Source organism: Macaca nemestrina, assembly GCF_043159975.1.
Source record: "Macaca nemestrina isolate mMacNem1 chromosome 4 unlocalized genomic scaffold, mMacNem.hap1 SUPER_4_unloc_1, whole genome shotgun sequence".
NCBI classification, from domain to species: domain Eukaryota; kingdom Metazoa; phylum Chordata; class Mammalia; order Primates; family Cercopithecidae; genus Macaca; species Macaca nemestrina.
Window position 1 is genome coordinate 975,566 of NW_027257554.1, and position 22,190 is coordinate 997,755.

Consider the following 22,190-nt stretch of genomic DNA (forward strand, 5'->3'; position numbering starts at 1 on the left):
ACACCATGCCCAGCTAATGTTTAAAATATTTTGCAGAGATAGGGCCTCCGTCTGTTGCTCAGGCTGGTCTGGAATTCCTGGATTCAAGTGATTCTCCTGCTTCATCCTCCCAAAGTGCTGTGATTACAGGCATGTGCCACTGCCTGGCCCCATATAAGTGGGATGATGACTTGAGCCTAGGAGTTCCAGACCAGCCTGGGGAACATGGCACAAGACCCTGTCTCTACAAAAACTAACAAAATTAACTGGTCATGGTGGCACCTGCCTGTGGTCTCAGCTACTCCAGGAGGCTGAGGCAGGAGGATAACTTGAGCCCAGGAGTCGAGGCTGGAGGATAACTTGAGCCTAGGAGTCGAGGCTGCAGTGAGCTCTGATCCTGTCATTGCACTCCAGCCTGGGTGACAGAGTAGACCTTGTCTCTTAAAAAAAAGTTACTGGCTACCTGATTATTCATAGGAAAAAAAACCTGAACTCTGATCGAAACCTCATACCTCGTACAAAAATTAACTCAAAATGGATCATGGACTAAAATGTAAAATGCAAAATAAAGATGAAAAGAGGAGCTAGAGACTGGGAGAAACTATTTGTAAACCACATGTCTGATGAAGGACTCATATCTATAATATATAAACAACTATCCAAATTCAGCAGTGAAACCAAGTCATCTAGTTTGAAAATGAATAAAAAACCTGAAGAGACATTTCAGATAACATATAAGCACATGAAAAGATGTTCAACATCATGAGCCATCAGAAAAATGCACACTAAAGCCACGTCACTACACACCTATCAGAATGCCTAAAATAAAAAGTAGTAACAAGAGCAATGCTGGTGAGGATGCGGGGAAACGGAATCACTCACACTTGGCTGGTGGGAATGGAAGATGGTACAGCCATTCTGGAAAACAGCTTGACAGTTTCTTAAAAAACTAAACGTGCAATTGCTGTAGGAGGCAGCACTCACATTCACGGGCAGTTATCCCAGAGAAATGAGGACTTATGTTCACACAAAAACCTATATGTATCTGTTCATAGCAGCATTATTTATAAAGTCTAGAAACTGGACACAGCCCGGAGACTGCTCAGCAGGTGAATGGTTAAACAAACTGGTGCACCCAGGCCCCAGATACCACTCTGCAGTAGTTAATGACGTCCTTGTTCATCAGTCTTTCAACCTCGAAACCACCATCATGCTTAATCCCCTTTTTTCCATCCTGGGTCTGAGTGGACTTCATTTTGCATTTCTTTCTAATGCATTTTCCCTCTGTCCTTTCTGCTTGAGCCTCATGCCTCATTGGAACCATTGTAAGAGCCACCGAATTGTTTCTCTTCTCTGCCTCATCATGGAATCCTTTCTACACTTCATGCCCCGCATTGCCATTGGAACAATCTTTCCAAAACATGAACAAACTAACTTAAAAGAAATATCCCAGGTAGCCTTCCAAATAAGTATAAGCTTTCTGTTAGAAGTTTCACTTCTTGTCTATAGGGAACCCAGGACTGTAGAGAGACAGATTTGCTGTCTGCATTTTAAGATCAGGCAGAAATCCCTGGAGGGGCCCATGTGGAATAGTGGAACAAATACTGGTTCTAGAATCAGAAGCCCTCATATCCTGGTTCTAACACTAGCTGGATGTTCTTGGGAAAGTTTTGGTTTCAAACCTCAGTATGAGGAAGCATCCTCAAGGGATCACACAAGGCTGCTGGGAGGAGCAGATGAGGGCCATGGTGAACATGCTGTGTAATCCGTGAAGCACGTCGTATGTGTGAGAAGTGGAGCTGTGTGGATAGCGGTTCTGGAATCATTGTATGAAAACGATGGAAAGCACATTTGTAGTTCTGCCTGATGATACCACTGGGCACCTGGGTTGTACACGCCTGCAACATGGGTGAGGCCCGGGTCAGTACAGCTCACAGTTTGGTTTTCATGCAGTTAGAAAGGTCCGAGAGGACCCTTCCCCCCTCCAGCTGTAGGAAGGAGGTGGCTGTCTCCTGCTTATATTTGGTGGGATTGTCTGTGGCTCCTTGGGGACAGGAACGCAGGGAGTGGGGGAAGAAAGCCGGCCTGACTGCTCGCTAGTCAGCCTTCCCCCAGGGAAGAGTGGAGGGGTCATTTCGTGGTAACTTGCCAAGTCTTTCTTAACCCATCTGCTCTTAGAAATGACCAGCATGACAAGTAAAAGACCCATTAGAGACAGATGGGTTGTGTGTCCCGTGCGTTTATGGCTTTGTGGTCTCAGAGCTGCCAGAACTCGATAGCTTTCTGGGGAATGCTGGGTCAGCCAAGGGGCTGAAAATAGTGAGAGGAAGAAAATTCCCCCTCGCTGCTCTGGTCTGGGAGTGATTAGTGAGTAGAGCGGCATGGAGGGCCCAGCCGTGGGGTCCCTCTCAAGCACACCCTCACTGCAGTGGGAACGCGGGTCTCAACCTCCCTAGGCCTCCGTGATTTTTGTCTGTCACATACTCACCTCCAGCAGGGATGTCTATGGTGATGAGATGAGGGAGCATCGTAGCACATGTGGCACTTAGTAGGCTTGCGGTGAGTGGACGCTGGCGTCAGTGGAACAGGAGACTGGGCGCTGCGTGTGGACGCACTCACGTACTGGTGGCATGGGTGGACAGAGGAGAGAGGGACGCTCTGCAGTTCTCCTTTTGGTCTGTCACCCCCGCTGTTGTGAGCAGAATCCGTGAGTGTATTCTGTTGCCCCAGTCAACTTGGTAGGCTGATTGCTCAATTTTCTGCTTCCACTTTTGATTTCTTAAGAATGGGAAAACGAATACTTCAGATACTTTTCTGGTTGATGCTATACATTCCTTGATATCACCTTAATGCTTTTTAATTTCTATGTATTTTGGATGTTGGAGCTTGCCTGAGATCTGTGCTTTTATGTCTCAACCTCTCGCGTAACTGTTGGCCACACCAGAACCAGAGAGAAGTGAGTAGACCGATTGGTAGCAGGGCTAGGACTGGAATTCCCCAGCCTTTTGGCGCCCAGCAGGCTCTGTTTTCTGTATTGCACTGCTCTTCTCTATTTCGACCCCTGTTAGGACAGTGGATGTGAAATGTAGCTGGGCGCTTTTGGGGGTGTGCTAGGAGTGTGGCAGATGCCTCAGACTGGCATTTTCCCCTGATTCTGAATTCTCATGGCTCAGAGTCAGTCTCTAGGCTACTGACTGGGAAGATGCAGGAAGTTGTTTTGTATGACAAACTATGCCAGGGCATTTTTTTCACCCGGCAATTTGTTTGGTTTGGACTGGAATAAATCTCTGATCTTGGTTTCTTTGTCTATATTATTAGGGAGTGGAGCCTGACTTGTTAACTTAGCCCAATTCATAGTGCTTAGAATCTCAGTGAGTGTGTGTTGAACTGAGCGGAAGTGTGAGAGCATCTTGGACAGTGGTTTGCAAACCTAGCTGCATCTTGGGGGCTGTGAAAAAAGCATGCATGCTTACTCCCGACCAGTTGAAATAGAATCTGCAGGAATGGAGCCTGGGCAGGTATAGTGCTGTTAAAAACCCCCAGGTGGTTCTGATATACTGTAAAGGTTGAGATGCCCTGATCCACAGTGAATTGGAGTCCTGGATCATAGACATGCCTTATGCTTTCACCAGCTTAGAATGGTTCTTGTGCTTTAGAACTGTGAAAAAGTGTTATGCAAACAAATGTGGAAACAGCCTAAATGTCACATCCTGTTACTACCTGTCATGAAGTATATTTACCGGTTACTCACTCTACTCTGATCTCTACCCATTCCACCTTTTCTTCATGGTATGAAGTACTCTTTAGGCATTTATTGAACTCTTGTTTGTACCACCACTGTGCTGGACAGTTTATAAATATTACTTCTTTAAACAAGGCCTATGGAGTCAGGCTGCCTGGGTTTTGCTAACTAGCTGTGTCATTTGGGGCAACTTTTTAAGCTTATATAAACCTGACTTTCATCTATGAAATGGGATGACAGGGGGTCATGATCATCTCACAGGATCATGCAAATGTGTGTGTAAAGTGCTTAGTTTGGTGCCTAACACATAGTAACTACTTAGTAAAGTTATTATTACACCATCATCATCATATTTAAATGTAAATATTAAGAGCTAATAAATTTGTAAAAGGTACTATACCCTTACCCCTTGAACCAAAGACTACTTTAGTTTTAAGTGGTTGGGTTAATTTATCACTTAAATATTGGCCTCTTGAATACCTTGAATTTCAATTGAACGTAACCAGAGGATTTCATAATTGGACCGTTGCCTGTGGAAGTTGGAGCTTTGTTTGTTTGGTTTCACTTCCTACACTAAACATATGGCTGTGCACATCTTTATGATGACTTTTGGTACTGGGGAATCAAAGCTTCATTCGCTTTTTGGAGGAGATGACCTTATGCTGTATGAAGCACTCAGACTTCGTTAACTATGTACCATCCAGACAAGACCAGGTGCTTCCCAGGGCAGCCTGTCCTTTTCTTATCTCTTTCATCAATCTAGCATGTTCCTTCTATTCCTCTTTATATTAGAACTTCTCTTTGAACAAGGAATGTTGTTTTGTCCCTGCTAGGTCCCCAGCAATTAGTAATGCCTAGCACATACTAGGTGCCTCCTGAATGTTAATAGGTGATAATCTAGCAGTACACAAGATAAATCCGCAGGTTGAGATTTAAGCTGTGTGGTATGAAGGCTGCATTGGCAAACTTATTAAATCAATTTTGTTAATACAAGTTTAACATATCTTAGTGACTGACTTAGTTCAGGAATCATTTGCTGAGTGTCTTCTAAGCCAGACATTGGGGACAGAAAGGTAATAATATATGATCCCTGCCTCATGTGCAGGAAGTCTAGTGCGATGGACAGATGCGTGCTAATGGCTGCCATGGAATACGGTGAGTATTAGATAAAGGGGCACCCTGTGTGCCCTTGGAGCATAGAGCAGGGCTTGTGTTCTGGGAACATGGGCTCCATGTGAAAACACAATTTAAATTCTCTTTTTTCTTTCTTTTTTTTTATTTTTATTTTTTTTGAGACAGAGTCTTGCTCTGTGGTCCAGGCTGGAGTATAGTGGTGTGATCTCGGCTCACTGCAACGTGCTCCCCCCAGGTTCAAGCGATTCTCGTACCTCAGCCTCCCGAGTAGCTGGGATAACAGGTGTGCGCCACCACGTCTGGCTAATTTTTGCATTTATAGTAGAGATGGAGTTTCACCATGCTGGCTGGGCTGGTCTTGGACTCCTGACATCAGGTGATCCTCCCGCCTCGGTCTTCCAAAGTTCTGGGATTATAGTCATGTATGTATTCATCCTTTTAAATATCTGCGGGTAGCATTTAACTTTAAATGGGTACTAATTAACTATTGAATGACTTTAGTATGGATTGAATGACTTTGCTCGGGCCTCGTTTTTAATTTCCTTCATTAGAGAGAAAAAAAAAAAATGCAGGTTGAATATCCCTCATCCAAACTTCTTGGAATCAGAAGTGTCTCAGATTTTTTTCCTTTTTTGGATTTTTGAATATTTGCATTATACCTGCTGGTTGAGCATCCTGAATTCAAAAATCCAGAGTCTGAGCTGTTCCAATGAACATTTCATTGAGCATCACCTCAACACTCAAAAGTTGAGGATTTCGGAGTTTCTGGTTAGGGAGACTCATCTTGTATGGGTGCTGGGTTGTTGCAGGAGTTTTGGACCAGAGGTTGGGTGACTAGGCTTTGGTTTTCGCTTTGTTATTAAACGGGCTGTTTTATTCCATAATCTCAGCTTTAGATCCCCCGGTTGTCAAAGAAGGGAACGGGCCATCTGATGTTTAAGGCCTCTGTTAGTTCTGACTTGGAGACACCTGGCTTCCGTTCATCTTCCTTAGGAGTGGACAAAGAATATGGGAATTTTGAAATCGTTAGTCAACATCTACAGGGTCATTGCAGCCTGGTTTTGGGTAAGGTCATCTTTAGTGAGCCCAGGGAGAAACAGTGGTTTAGCTGTCAGCTGAGAGGGGTAAGCGGTCCTATTAATTTTCCTCTGTGTTAGTGAAAGCATTGTTAAGGGTCACAGCGTTAGTGGAGCTGGCTGGAAAGAGGAGGGGAACTCACTGTTACAGGTTATATTGAATGTCTTTTCAGTCACTAAATGCTTTTTATGATATGTTTTTCAGGATTTCAGTGTTGTATGATTTCTCTGTGTTAAGCACAGGAAATTTAACATCAGCAAAAAAGAATGCTCTTTCTTTTTTTTTCCTTTGAGATGGAGTTTCGTTCTTGTCGCCCAGGCTGGAGTGCAGTGGCGTGATCTCAGCTCACTGCAACCTTGGCCTCCTGAGTTCAAGCGATTTTCCTGCCTCAGCCTCCCGAGTAGCTGGGATTACAGGTGCCCACCAGCATGCCTGGCTAATTTTTGTATTTTTAGTACAGATGAGGCTTTGCCATATTGGCCAAGCTGTTCTTGAACTTCTGACCTCAGGTGATCCTCCTGCCTCGGCTTCCCAAATTGCTGGGATTACAGGCATGTGCCGCGATGCCTGGCCTTGAATGTTCTTTCTAAGGGAATTTACAAAAGCCAGCTTTTGAGTCTAGTGGCAGAAAACCTCTTCATTATTTAGCTGTGCTGTGAGCTTGGAGGGCTTCAAGCCCAGCTGAAAAAGCTGTAGTATTCTATGTCAGTTGGCTGTCTTGGAGAACTTAATGAGCACTGGACTGGAGTGATACTGTCAGAGTTCATGAGCGGTTTGAGGCTCTCAAAGCCTAGATACTGGGGTTGCCCAAATACATCAGCTGGACTCACTATTTCTCTCGGGAGTCGGGGGGTGGAAAATGCTGTGGTCTTAACTCTGCTCTTAATTTTACAGTGCTGTTATTAATGGTAAGAATGATTTCATACGTTTGCATTTTGCTTTGTAATTCACAGAGAATTTTAAAATCTGTTATCTGATTTTATTCCCTCAGCAGTTCTGTGAAAAAGGTAGAGCACTTTCATATCTTCTGTTTTTCCATGATTCTCTTGTGGCTCACAGAAGCTAAGAGCCTTCACCAAGGTCATAGGGTGAATGAGTTGCAGAGCTGGGAGTAGAGGCTCAGGCTTCTAGTGACCCTGTTTCTTCCTTGATAGCTTGCTCTGGTGGCGCTATGCTCAGGTAACTGCGCATGCTCGGTTTGGTCTTTTGTAAATCCCTGCCCCATTTCGGGGGAAGTTCTTGGGAGGCTTCTATTCATTTTGGAGCATTTAAGTATCTTGTCCTCTCTCCCTCTTCCCAGATGCATGGGCATTTCTGCAGGTCCCCAGGCTGGCCCTTGTGCGTGGGGGCGTCTCCTGTCTCCACGTTGCTTGCACGCCCCGGGGCCCCCTAGTGCCTGCCTCCACACTGCAAGCTGTTTGGTAAATGTTACTAAGTCAGCATCGTTGTTTTCTAGAAATGGGACGGGGTATGGATGGCACGTTCTTTTCTGTGTGAAGTCTGCGATTGTATCATCTTGCCTTCCCCGTGTGTGCTCCTTGAGGGTGTCGCTGTGCTGCGGTCATCTGTGTTCCCTAGGGTGCCTCCCTTGGAGTTCGGGCGGTAGTAGACATGCAGTCAGTGTTCACGGCCTGAATGAGAGGAAGGCCAACAGAGCCATTAAATCTGGAAAATGACAAGTGAAGGAAAGGAATTTTTATTGAAGGCATGTGAAAAATAAATCTTTTTAGAAAAGTTGACCTGTTTCTCAACTGGAGTTGAATTTCAGCTCAGAAAAGCAGCTGTGTGCCCAGAGGGCTTTGGGATTTCAGTTTGTGACAGATGAATTGAATTTGTTGTTGTATGAATGTATTATCCTTTTGTGGTTTTATTAGGCCTTTCTCCCAAATGGAATCGATTTTTCTATAAAAGTCACACTTCCTTTTTGAGAAGTGTAACACTAATTGTATGGGATGGTCTCCCAAAAGATTACCTGCCAGGAACCAAACACACTGCCTGAGACTCACGGCCCCTGGTTTCTGCCTGTGCAGCTGCAGGGCAGAGAGGCACGCTCGAGCTGAAATCAAGATGCGTGTCTGCATCTTCTCTTTCTTGACTGCTGTTTCGTCTCTGAGCTGGCCTGCCTTCAATGTCTAGGAGCTTGGTGGGTGTAGACACATTACGGTATGGAGGAGGGATATGGTGTTGCCACAGCCAGGAGACTGGCTGAAGTCTCTGTTCTCTTCCTGCTCACTGCTCTGACTTTGTATGAGTCACATTTGTAGGGTTGTGCACAGCGGCTTACACCTGTAATCCCAGCACTTTGGGAGGCCGACCTGGGAGGATCTCTTGAGCCCAGAGTTTGGAACCAGTCTGGGCAACATGGTGAAACCCCATTCCTACAAAAAATAAAAATTAAAAAATTAGCCAGATGTGGTGGCTCCTGCCTGTAATCCCAGCTACTGGAGAGTCTGAGGTTCGAGAATCACTTGAGCCTGGGAAGTCGAGGCTGCAGTGAACCATCATCACGCCACTGCACTCCAGTCTGGTCAGAGCAAGACCTTGTCCCCAAAAAAACAAACAAACAAACAAAAACTCATTTGTAATAGTGGCAGTAGTTAACTTTTGAAAGTTTGAAGAAAAGTTTCTAAATAACCTGTGACCATGGACAACTTACTTAGCCTTTCTATGCCTCAGTTTCCTCATCTATGAAAAATGAGAGAATATGGTACTGATCTTACAGGATTTCAATGAGAACTAGACGAGATCAAACTCAGAGCCTGGCACCTCGTGAGTGCACACTCAATGTTATTATTTCAACATTTTAGAGGAAAAAGAATGCTAATGGGTCACTATGGCTAAACATAGTCTATCACTGGCGTTACTTATGGTATTGGAAGGAAGTTGAATTCCATATAGATAGTGTGATGGAGAAAGTATTTTGGGCATTGGCAGTATTTATTCAAAGAACAAAGGTTGTGTCTGTCCTGTGTGGAGAGCCGTTTCTGCTTGTTTCTTTAAATGCTATGGGAAAAGCAGTGGACCCTGTGCTCTCTGCCGGACAGCTTCAGTCTCCGCGTATTGATTTGGCCAATGGTCACTCGCCGTCATCATGGCAGCAGCAGTGGAAGGGACAGCTTGTCTTGATTTGCATTTTTGGGTGTTTGTGCTATTTATAGACAATTAAGACTTGGAAGCCTGTTTATGGCAAGCTGGCAAATTCAGCAAAACATGGAAAAACCTGTTAGCAGAGTTTGCACGTGTGCAGGCACAGAGCAGCCAAATAAACACACAAGTTTTCCTGTATTTTAAAACTCTCTGAAAAAAAAAAAAAAAAAAAGACATTAAACCATTGCCCAGATGGCTTATAGAGCTAGAGCTTTTTCCTTGAAGTACGTGAGTATGACTGTCAGACATCTGAATCCCCAAGCCATCTTAAAACATCATTTGGATGCTACCCCCTCTCTGCCCTTTTTTTCCATTTGTAAGGGACAAGGATCCAGGAAGGAAAGTATTAGTTTACAAAGGCTTTTGTTACAATTAATCGTTCATGTTCTTTCTTTTGGTATCTTATTCTCTGTTTACATTTTTTTTTTATTTTTACATTTTTTGAGACAGAGTCTTGCTCTGTCACCCAGGCTGGAGTGCAGTGGCACGCTCTCGGCTCACTCCAACCTCTGCCTCCCAGGTTCAAGTGATTCTTGTGCCTCAGCTTCCTGAGTAACTGAGATTACAGGCGTGTGCCACCACGTCCAGCTAATTTTTATGTTTTTAGTAGAGACAAGGTTTCGCCGCATTGGTCAGGCTGATCTTGAACTCCTGAACTCAGGTGATCTGCCTGCCTCAGGCTCCCAAAGAGCTGAGAATACAGGTGTGAGCCACCGCGCCCGGCCGCTGTTTCCATTTTGTAAACACTAGCGCCACCCCAGTGTAGGGTGGCTAGGGGTATTCTTCTTTCCTGTTTCCTGGTGTATTTTCCTCTACAGCGTTGATCACTCTTTAACATACTTTTTGGTTGTCTGTCTCTACCTACAAAAATATATGTTCGCTGTTATATCACCAGTGCCTGGCACGTAGATAGTCAGTCAATATTTGTTGAATGAATGAATGAATGGGCTGAAAGAACCTTCTTCTTCTTTCTTCTGTCACTTCACACCATAGGCTTTTGGAAAATGCTATATGAACAGGGATCGTAAGCAGCAGAAGTTACACACATGGCTGTGGGATAGCCCATCATCCTCAGATACTTGTCTGGAAGGAGGTGGAGTACATGAGTAGAAATGATACAAGATAACCTCTTCAGGAAATCAGCCAGGTGTCACAACTTTTCACATAGGCGTGTGATGTTAGTGTATGTGTGTATGAAGAGCTGTCGTGGCCTAGAATCACGGGCCTTTAGATCCCTTGTACAGATAGAAAAGTAAAGGTGGAGGCCCAGGAATGCTGTAGGCCACCGAGGTAGAGTCCCTGTCTGCCCTTCTCAGTGTCCGGTCACTTCTCAGTGCACTCCCCTCTTTACTGCTAAAGCCACTTTCCCTGATTCTGAATGTGTAACCACGAGGGGGAAAATGTCCTCCAGGCTCACAATTTGTGGAGAAAAAGCCCAGCACCTAAAATAATGTTCACGAAGTTTGTACCTAGAAAACGTGGCCATTTCTATCATATCTTTGAATTTCCCTCTTTCTCATACATTTTATAAACAAGACAGTAGAAGGAGATTCGTGAACAGCCACTTTAGAACAAGAGGGAAAAAATCAAATCTAGAACATTCCAGTTTCTGTTTTCTTCTCAGTTTAGGGCTGAGGCACTTTAGCTTCCTGTCTAAGGGACTACTCAAATCTGATTAGAAGCCATTGTGGGCTGGTAATTATCCGTAATTTTAGGAAGACAGATGCAGCACCAACTCTATTCTCTGATAGTAGGCTTAAGAATTTTAAATTTGCATGGCAGGAGAATCAGATGGTGAGGTGGGATAAGCGTTCAGATGCTTGGTCATTGATAGCTTTTTACTTCCACGTATCACATGGGGATTTGGGACTCGGGAAGCCCGCTGAGAACTGATGACTATCTGTCCCCTGAACAGCTGGGGTCTGTTTCATCCTGAGCTCAGAAAGATTGCTCCTACTGCAGCCAGGGAAGACAGGTTGTTGACTGGTTAGAAATCATGGCAGGTTATTTTCTCCACCCGCAGTTCGCAGTTGAAAAGCAGAGCTATCAAAAAGTTGTCTTCTCTGTTGTATTTCAAATCTGGGTGTTTAAAAAATTATGTAAGCAAATTAAGCATTTCTGTAATGGTAGTTGTGTGTGTTCTTGATGCGAATGAGAGGTGCATTCCCTTGTAAAATCTCTGGGACTTTATAGGAGTATGTGAGCCTTAGAACAAAAGTTGGTTTTCTAGATGATCACGTAGATATGATGCTGAGCACTAGACAAAGATGTTGATTGAAGCGATTTAAAAAAAATTTTTCTGAGTTCAGATTTTACACCAATATTTAGAAAATCAGCAAAAGAACTTGGAGGAATGTTCTCAGGCATCCAGTTCAGCCCCCTGCGCACATTGTCATAAAATCCGAGTGTGTGTACAGGGAGACGCATTCCTTTCTGTTCTCATCACTGGTCCTTTCCTGGCTCTGCACCTGCCTGTCATGCGCGTCCGTGCGAAGAGACCACCAAACAGGCTTTGTGTGAGCAATAAAGCTTTTTAATCACCTGGGTGCAGGCGGGCTGAGTCCAAAAAAGAGAGTCAGTGAAGGGAGATAAGGGTGGGGCCGTTTTATAGGGTTTGGGTAGGTAAAGGAAAATTACAGTCAAAAGGGGGTTCTGTGGCGGGCAGGAGTGAGGGTCACAAGGTTCTCAGTATGGGAGCTTTTTGAGCCAGGATGAGCCAGGAAAAGGAATTTCACAAGATAATATAATCACTTAAGGCAAGGACTTCATTTTCACTTCTTTTGTGGTAGAATGTCATCAGTTAAGGTGGGACAGGGCATTTGCACTTCTTTTGTGATTCTTCAGTTACTTCAGGCCATCTGGGCATATACGTGCAAGTCACAGGGGATGCGATGGCTTGGCTTGGGCTCAGAAGCATGACATTGCCCTCTTCCCGACCTTCCCTACCTTTTCCCTCCTGTGCGGTTCTCTCACAAAGCGAATGGCCTCAGCCACAGCTTCTCTGCAGCTGCATCAGACTGTGGCGACAGGAGTGGTGGCTCCTGCAGGGCCTGCTGTCCCCACGGAGCCCAGTCTTGCTTGCGGCTGGAACCTGGTCACCATTTGCACCGAAAGTATGTAATTCTACAGAATGAGAGCCAACATGCTGGGAATGGAGGTGTCTTTATCACGGTGCTCTGCATATTTTAATCTTGGGTAGAAAGTATGGAAAAGTATGTGATACCTGTGGTTTGATGTCAGAAGGACATTGTGAACTTGATGTGGACTGAGGATGTTCAGGTGCAACAGGCACCCCGGCTTCATTAAATGAGACTTCCCCACCTCCCTGCCAGGCATGCACAGGTGTATGGCCACATCTTATGTGTCATCCTTATCTAGAGTGCGCCTTGTCATGCTTAAAGTTACATGATGATATTCTGCCTCATAGAGTAGGTCCCAAACCGCATTCAACACAGAAATATACTCTTGCTATTATACATAGAAAGGGCTTTCATATACCAAGCGGGAGAGCAGTCCTAAAATCTGGGCTGGAATCACAGAAGGAAGGTTTGGGAAGCAACAGATTCCCTAGTCCAAAGCTGGTTTTTGATGAACCTAGAAACAGGACCAAGAGAAGTGAATTTCCCTAAGGCCCTGACAGTGTCTCACGGTAGCATTTGAACCTAGCAGTTTCTTGACCTATTTCTTTCAATGATTAGTCATGCTTCCTCTGATTCCTATATAAACGTATTCCTCATTCATTCTTTTGTTTCAGTGAATTATTGCAGTGCTACCACGTAACAGTATTGGAGTCAAAATGTGGCAGTGTTTATCCCTTTCCAAGGTTTTTAGTTGCACAGTTTGTCAAAGTTGTGCTAACAGTTTCTTGTTGGTTGCAAGGTGTCCTTTCAGAAGCCAATTGTGTGGTGTATTGACGTTGATTGTTGGAGGTAGTTTGGTTAGAACGTACTTCGAGTGGCTGGCGTGGGCCTGGGGAACAGTGACAACTGCCTGCTTCATGGGCAGAGATGAAGTAATTGCTTCCTGGGAAGTACCATCCTCCTGGCCACACTCTCCAGCCCATTTCGTTTGTGTTGGTTTCCTCGCATCTGCACGTTTCTGGCTTCATGTGAGTCTCATTTATTGTAGCATATGACTTCAGGCTGTGGGGAAGAATGGCCATTTTAGCACAGAGATGCGCACAAAGGAACAACTGGCTAAATGTGAGTGAAGACATTCTTAGAGGGGGTTTCATTTTTTTTATTCTTTAACAGGCAGTCTGGGAAGCATTCTGGACATGTGGCCTGCGCTGTCACAGTTCCTCCCTGCAGGATCCCAGATGTTTGGAGATTGTAGTGATAACTATTATCATTGAGAATGTCATTCTCACAGGCTCTAATAAGTCAGGATTTATTCAGTGTTAATTTGTTAAAGACAACTGTATTTCTAGCCAAATCCATGTGAGACGTTTCTCCTGGCAGTGTTGCTGGGGGTATTCCCGTGGCTTAGTCTTCGGGCAGCACACGCCTTTGAATACTGCTGAAGCTGTGAGTACCCAAAGCGCACTGGAGTACTTTTACCATACGGGGTGTTAGTCACTGATACACGTCTCAGTCAGACCTGATGGATTCTTGACCCCTTCCTTTCTTAATTTTTTAATTTTTATTTTTTATTTTTGTTTTTTAAGAGCATAACCCCTTAGGTGGCCACCATGAATCTCTGGTGTTTTCAGTTGGCTGCAGCCTATTTGCCGTCTCTGGTTCAAACATATTCGAAGCCTGATGATGCTTCCCTCGGTTGTTCTTCTGCTGTGTGACCTCCGTGCCCGCAGGGTTCAAGAGTGTCAGAGCTGGGAGCCACCTTCACAACTACCAGGGTTTCCGGAACCTCCTTTATCTAGCCCTGGGGACGGAAGAGGTGTCATCAGAGTCGGAGGCTTATTAGGGTTACACGCCATTGATAACAAATGAGGAGGTTTTCTTTTATATAAGGGGAGCTTCTTATAATGTGCTTTAGTAGGGTAAAGAAGCTTTTGAGATTTGCTTTCTCTGGAAAGATAATTTGTGATCCTGCTGTTGCTTTCAACAAAAATATAATTTGCATACCAGTGCATGTTGTATTACTGAGCACTGGCTGACAAATGGTTCTTAACTCATCATTCACTCCGCCACTGTTTCTTGAATGGCATATGTGTGCCAGCTGTAGTAGGAACTTGCTAGGCTCTAGGACTAACCCTTATGAAATAGGGGTCCTGGGGGAAGCAAATGCATATAACTATAAACGTTTGAGGGGATATCAGAGGGGTGCCTATAGGTACAAAAGTTTGTTCATTCATTGTCCCATCTAGGAGGTTTTGTGTCTTAGCAGCGTGTTCCATAGCAACCCATCCCTCTATCAAAATATTCATCATGTTATTTTGAAATTCTCTGCTTAGGTATGTGTTTTTCTGACTACATTTAGAACTGGTTAAGGACAGGCTATGGGGTATGTATTATATATATCTACACACACACATATATTTATATATATACACATTACCATTGTAAATATACTATATATTTATATATATACTCATATATATATTTCTCCCTCTCTATATATACATACACACCACACACATATATATACACACATATATATGAAATACACACACACACACACACACACACACACACACTTCTACTGCCAAGCACAGAAAGTCAATACTAGGCAAGAGTTCTTTTAGTGTTCATGAAAAAATAGATGTGTTAGTTGAGAGCGTCCTTAAGTTGCCAGGGGAAAGACAGGATGGATTCACAAAGGGAGATAGTGTGTTTTTTTTCCTTTGTTTAACTCTTGAATTCGAAATAATCCAGACTTATGGAAAAGTTGCAAAAATAGTACAGAGAATTCCCATATACTCTTCCCTCAGATTCCCCAAACATTTCACCCCATTTGTACTTTCTTTCTCTGTGGATATAATTTTTTTTTTCTGAAATGTTTGAGAGTGGAAGGTAGCATGCAGGCAGGGTGAAAGGCGGAAGGAGAGAGGTGGGTTGGGAGGCTTTTTTTTTTTTGACCTTCTGAGATGGCGTTTCACTCTTGTCACCCAGGCTGGAGTGCAATGGCACGATCTTGGCTCACTGTAACCTCTGTCTTCTGAGTTCAAGTGATTCTCCTGCTTCAGCCTCTGGGATAGCTGGGATTACAGGCGCCCACCACCATGCTTGCCTAATTTTTTGTATTTTTAGTAGGGGCATTTCACCATTTTGGTCAGGCTGGTCTTGAGCTCCTGACCTCTGATGATCCACCTGCCTTGGCCTACCAAAGTGCTGGGATTACAGGCATGAGCCACTGTGGCTGGCGATTGGGAGGCTTTTGCAGTAACCCAGAGCGCTATGATGAGGGCTGGACCTGGTTGGAAATGATGAGAAAGGTGAGAAGTGGTTAGGTCTGGCATATATTTTGAAAGGAGAGTTTAAATGGGTTGGATGACAAGAGAGAGAAAAAGAAGTTTTAAGGATGATGTCAAGGATTTTGGCCTGAGTAACTGGAAGACTAGAGATGCTGTTATTGGGATTGGGAAGACTATGGGAGGAGTGGGTTATAGCAGGGGGAATCAAAAGTGTGTTTTCGGCATGCTAAATTTGAGGTCCAAAAAGGGATATCAAGAAGTGTTGGCTGGGCGCGGTGCCTCACGCCTGTAATTCCAGCACTTTGGGAGGCTGAGGCGGGCAGATCACCTGAGGTCAAGAGTTCGAGACCAGCCTGATAATTATTAAAATCGATCATTGATGTTTACTAATTAATCATATTATTGCTCCTGATACTGCAGGGGGTGTATACCTACCTGTGATGTTGTTCCTAATATCCAGGGACAGAGAGCATGATTTTAGTTTTAATATCACAGTAGGTGTACACTCACCATGTGAAACTGATCCTAATATCCAGGGGGGTAGAATATGACATGACTCCCAACATAGCAATGAATGGACAGCCACCTGGTGATATTACTCCTAATATACACAGAAGAAGCGTATGATATTACTCCCAATATCCCAGGGAGGGTACAGCTCTTCTGTGATATGGTTCCTAGTATCTGGAGGGGGAGAGGATGATAATAATTCCAGTATCACAGGCTGTGTTCACCCGCCCTGTGATATTGTTATTAATATTCTGGAAGGGAGAGGATGATATGATTCCCCATAGAGCAGGAGGCGTACACCCAGCCTGGGATATTGTTCCTAATATCCATGGAGAGGAGAGGCTGATGTTACTCCCAATATGGCAGGGGGTGTACATCCACCCTGTGATATTCTTCTTAATATTCCAAGGCTGAGAGGTTGATACTACTCCCAGTATCGCAGACACCGTACACCCCCATGTGATATTCTTCCTGATATCTGGAAGGGGAGAAGATGGTATTAATCCCCATATCGCAGGAGGTGAACACCCACTTTGTGATATCTTTCCTAATATGCAGAGGGAGAGAGGATAATATTATTCCCAATATTGCAGAAGATGTACACGCTCCCCCATGATATTGTCCTTAATATTCCAAGGCACAGAAGACGATGTTACTCCCAATATCGCAGAAAGTGTACACCCCCCAGTGATGTTGTTCCCATGATCCAGGAGGGAAGAGGATGATATGACTTTCAACCCCTGCACCCTGCAATGCTCTCACCCTGCAACACCGACACCAGCTCAACCTGACATGGGACCAGAGGTGCTGGCTGGGGGTGTTCATTGCTTCTCTTTTCTCCCTTGCCAGACTCAGTAGAGGAAGCTGAGACCGAGCAGCCGCAGGAACAAGGTAGGTTTTGCCCGTGGCTCAGGCTTCCTCTGGTTATGGGCTGGGTCTTGGAGTAACACCGGGGGAGGGGACAGAGCTGAGTACAGTGGGCAATGGATGTGGCTGTCACCCCTCTGTGGTGTGGGCCGGGGACTTGAGGGACATCGCCTGAGGTGGGCCTGAACCTCCCGTCTACTCTGGCACTGGAGGCCGTGGGGTCCCACACTTCTTCCAATGAACATGCTGACCCCTGCCTGGTCACCGACCGAGGTGGGACATCCTTTCCACTGCTGGAGACCACATGTAGCTGTGGGTTCCTTCTTCATGACCTGGAGAAGCTGCAGTTCACCCTGTGCTCCGCCTCAGAGATGGGAGGCCACACTGCCCTCAGCGGGTAGCAGAATGCAGAGCTTTAGGTTGCAGGGGCCTCAACTGAGGTCCCTGAAGGGTCTGCTCCTTCCTGAGGGGAGCCAGTGGGGAAGGGAAGGCTGTTGTAGGTTTGCCTCAGGGAGGGGGTGGTTCCACCCTCTGCCAAAGTCACTGGAGCAAAGGCACGTGGCTCTCCAGCTGCCCCGGAGGCCAGGGTAGTGGCTGGGAGGGGCTGTGTGCCTCTGCCGGATTGGGGAGATTTCTTAGCTAATCTAGTGTAGTCAAGTCAGACATTTGCCTCTAAATCATATTTATTTATTTTTTTAATTCCAAGGCTTTACAGATGAATAAGGAGGCAGTTTGTACTGAAAATATTTTTTACATGTGAGCTTGAAACAGAGAGTCTGTTTAAATCTAGTTTTTTCCTTCCCAGTAATGCCTCCTTTCATCCCAGGTTTTCCAACAGGAAATGCGCTTGTTTGCTCACCTCTGGGAGGGGGCTTTGGCTAGGAATCCACCAAAGCCAGCAGGCACCAGTGGGCTGCTGGAGCACGCTGGCCTTTGTTAACCCTTTAGGAACTGTGGGCTTCAGGTTTTCAGACCATTGAAGGTGAAGGTGGCCACAGGGGCCTGGAAGCTTTCCCATCCTTCCTGCAGCGATGGTCCGTTTCCCTGCACGGAGATGGGTACATGGGTACAACAGCCCTGTCCTGTGCCGTCAGTGGCTTTACCAATTTTGCATAGCAGCTTTTGAGCTGATCAATAGCTCTGATTGGCTATTGAGGATTTCATGGATTCCTGTACCCCACCGGGGGGCCCAATATGCTGACAAAAGTTACATTTGTAGTTGTAGTGCTGCATATACATGGGTCCAGTTAGAAGGCTTTGATTCTTTCTAAAGGGAAAGGCATCTCTGAGGGATCACTGAGCTGACGTAGTCTCCTAAAACCATGCTGTGAGGTGGGCGACAAAGCAGGACAGGAGGGTGATTTTGTAGGAGAGTCGGGCCACGGGCCGGCGTGTTCTCTCTGTCCCCATAGTGCCGGAGTTCCTGTGTGCTCCAGGCCTGGGTTTGCATTGCACATAATTCTCAAGGGCTCATGGCAGGCTGTGCCAGGGACACAGAGAGGGGGGATGTGGGGACCTTGTCCCCAGTGGACCAAGGACTCAATGCTGAACTCTAATCTGTCTAGGTGTTTTTGTGACTTGCAGAAATACCTCCACCTTGCCTGGGCCTGGAGCCACAGGCGACCCTGCCGAAGGTGAAGAATGTTCTAGAACAATGCAAGACCTGCCCAGGCTGCCCCCAGGAGCCAGCATCCTGGGGTCTCTGTGCGGCATCCAGCAACATGAGCTTGCAGGACCCCAAGGAGCCTTCCTTCTTCTTGGAAGCTGAGGACGACTGGGAGGACCCAGAGGCCCTGACCTCACTGCTGTGTTCCTGAACGCCCCCGGGTACAAGGCCAGCTTCTGTGGCCTGTACGGTGTGGCATGGCCATGGCTGAGCGGCATGTTCTGCAGCTTTAGCGACGAGGAGGAGCTGACTGGGCGCCTGGCACAGGCCTGAGGGGTGGCCAAGAAAGCTGGCCTCTTCATGGCCCTGGCCAGACTCTGCTTCCTCCTGGGGCGGCTGTGCAGCAGGAGGCTCAAGCTGTCCCGGGCCCGGGTGTACTTGGAGGAAGCACTGGGGTCCCTGGAGGGCAGCTTTGGGGACCTGTTCCTGGTGGTGGCTGTGTACGCCAACCTGGCCAGCATTTACCGGAAGCAGAACGGGAGAAGTGTACACAGGTGGTTCCCAAAGCCATGGCCCTGCTCCTGGGGACGCCGGGTCACATCTGCAGCACCGAGGTGGAGGAATAGCTCCTGCAGCTGGCCCTGCAGCAGATAGTGGGTGGCTAGAGCCTGCAGGCCGCGGCCCGGGCCTGCTTCCTGCTGGCCAGGCACCATGTGCACCTCAAGCAGCTCGAGGAGGCCCTGCCCTTCCTAGAGCTGCTGCTGCTTTTGCACAGGGACTCGGGAGCCCCAGAGGCTGCGTGGCTCTCAGACTGCTCCCTACTGCTGGCTGACATCTACTCCTGGCTCCTACTCCTGGCCACAAGTGCCTGCCCCACCTCGTGCTGAGCCTGTGTCATGGTGGCCTCATTGAGGACACAGGACTCGCTGGCCGGCTCGCTAAGAAGCGTGAACCTGGTGCTCCAGAACTCCCTCCAGCCCCATAGCCGCCCCACCCAGACTTCCCACTACCTCAGGCGAGCGCTGGCCTCCCTAACCCCAGGCACAGGCCACGTGCTGCGCGGCCTTCTCCACACCAGCCTGGCCCAACTGTACAGCCACCGTGGCTATCACGGCCCAGCCATCACCTTCATGACACAGGCGGTGGAAGCCAGTGCTGTTGCCGGAGTCTGTGCCATCGTGGACCCCCTGGTGGCCCTGGCCTGGCTGCACGTGCTTCATGGACAGAGCCCGGTGGCCCTGAACATCCTGCAGTATATCCAGGATGCAGTGGTGGCCAGCGAGGACCAGGAGGGTATGATTGCCAACATGGTGGCCGTGGCTCTGAAGAGGACAGGCCAGACGAGGCAGGCAGCCGAGGGCTACTACTGCGCCCTACGGGCGGCTTGGTACCTGGGCCAGCGGAGGAACCAGGCAGTGGTGCTGGCCAACTTCGGGACCCTGTGCCTGCTCTGGGGTGCCAGAAGGCTGGCCCAGCACTACCTCCTGGAGGCTGTGCGGCTGTTCTCGAGGCTGCCCTGCAGGGAGTGTGGACAGGACTTCACCCACGTGCTCCTGTAGCTGGGCCACCTCTGCACCCGCCAGGGCCCGGCCCAGCAGGACAAGGGCTACTATGAGTGGGCCCTTCTGGTCGCCGTGGAGATGGGCCATGTGGAGAGTGAGTGCCCCAGTTCCCCCTGTGCGCCTTCCGGGGCCACTCGGGTCAGGGCACACCTGGGGTTTGTGATTCGGAAACAAGGGGTGGTTTTTCCACCATCGAAAGTGCTGAGTCATGGCCAGCAGCAGATGTTGGCAAGCGCCCTGGGGACAGGTGGTTCCCATGCAGGGCCAGGTCCTCTGTGCCCTACTGAGGCAGCCAGCTCTTCCTGGTTTGCCCAGGGACCATCCTGCCTTGAGCATGGAAAGTCCTGCTTGCTGGGAATCCCTAGACATAACCCTGGGATCAAGGCAGGCTCTCCTGCGCTGGGACTTGGGGCCCCTCCATGAGCCAGGCCCTGACACCGGTTCTTGTGCCCGTGTGATCTGCTTGGTATGTTGGCAGCCTGCGCACCTGTCATCCCACTTCACAGGGGACAGGGGGTGGGTGATTGCCCAAAGCCGCAGAGCAGTTCATGCAGAGTGTGTCAGGCCCCACCCACAAATGGGGCTTGTGGAGTCCTCGGGTGGCAGGGACTGAGTGTGGGAATGGAAGCTTCAGGCCAGAGAAGCCACAAAAGTGTGAGTGGTGTGATGGCGGGGCACCAGTTGGCCCCGGATTAGGGAAGCCTCTTTAGTGTGGGACCAGAGGGTTGAGAGGATTTAGTCAAGTAATAGGTGGTGGGGGAGGGGCTGGTGGTGTAGCCTGTGTGAAGCACCAGGGATGAGCGAGTGGGGGTGAGTGAGCGGGAGTGTGAGCGGGGATGAGTGAGTTGGGGTGAGTGAGCGGAGGTGTGATGGGGGTGAGTGAGCGGGAGTGTGAGCGGGGATGAGTGGGTTGTGAGCAGGGGTGCGTGAGTGGGGTGAGCGAGCGGGAGTGTGAGCGGGGATGAGTGGGTTGTGAGCAGGGGTGCGTGAGTGGGGGTGAGTGAGTGGGAGTGTGAGCGGGGATGAGTGGGGTGTGAGTGGGGGGTGAGTGAGCGGGAGTGTGAGCGGGGATGAGTGGGATGTGAGTGAACAGGAGTGTGAGCGGGGATGAGTGGGGTGTGAGCGGGGATGAGTGAGTGGGGTGTGAGCGGGGATGAGTGAGTGGGGGTGAGTGAGCGGGAGTGTGAGCGGGGATGAGTGGGGTGTGAGCGGGGATGAGTGAGTGGGGGTGAGTGAGCGGGAGTGTGAGCAGGGATGAGTGGGGTATGAGCGGGGGTGAGTGAGCAGGGCTTATGCAGGGAGGTGCAGAGTTGGGAGCGGGTGGGTTGGGTGCTGGATGGTGAGAAGCTCTTCTGGAGAGCTAAGCAGGGCCTGGGGCCTCAGGCTGTGGCTTGGCCTTTTCCCCAAGAGCACTGGGGAGCCATGGGGTGCTATCGAACAGTCACTGAAGACTGAGCAGTGAACGGACAGTAGGTGGGCAGGGCTGTCTGAAATCTAGGCCACAGAGGATAGATGAGGAAGTTGAGTCCAGGAAAAAGGCTGAGTCGAGGGATACTGTTGAGTCCCCTCTGTCTTGCAGCGCTTTGTCATGGCATCGTGAGACCACTCAGAGGTGCCTCCTGTGGCCTGGGCCAGAGCCCCAGGGGCTGTGACCAAACCTGCCCATTTCCCAGCACAGGCCTGGCACCCACTCCTGGCCCTAGGAGGGATGAGATTTTGGAAAGGACCATGTGAAGGGGCCCTGGTCCCACATATCTGCCCAAGGAGGGGTGGGGGGTTCTGACCCAGGCTTCTTCCCCAGGGGCATTCTCTGACTGGAAGGAGACCCTCCAGGAACCCAGCGCCCCAGCCCCCACTGCAGCCTCCGGTGGCTCCTGGCACAACAGCCTGTGACACCTCCTCCTACGAGGCCCTCCCCGGTGTGCTGGGGGATTCAGACTTGGAAATGCAGGCCAGGGAACGGGGATCATGCTTCCCTGTCTCCCCACCCTGAGCTGAACAGTCGAGGAGACCGAGGGTGCCGCTGATACCCCACATGCTTCCTTGGGGTCATTTTTGAGTCACTTTCGGTAGTTTGTGTCCTTCTAGGAGTGTGGCTGTTGTGTCTGGATGGTCTGATTTCTTGGTGTACAATTGTTCGTAGTGTTTTCATGGAATCCTTTTATTTCTGTCAGGTCGGCAATAATGTTTCCT

General features: G+C 48.1%; 1 pseudogene; it reads left to right on the forward strand.

Annotated features, from left to right (window-relative positions):
- LOC139361021 (SH3 domain and tetratricopeptide repeat-containing protein 1-like) overlaps positions 1–22,190 on the forward strand; it is a 43,260-nt pseudogene that overhangs the window by 4,354 nt on the left and 16,716 nt on the right.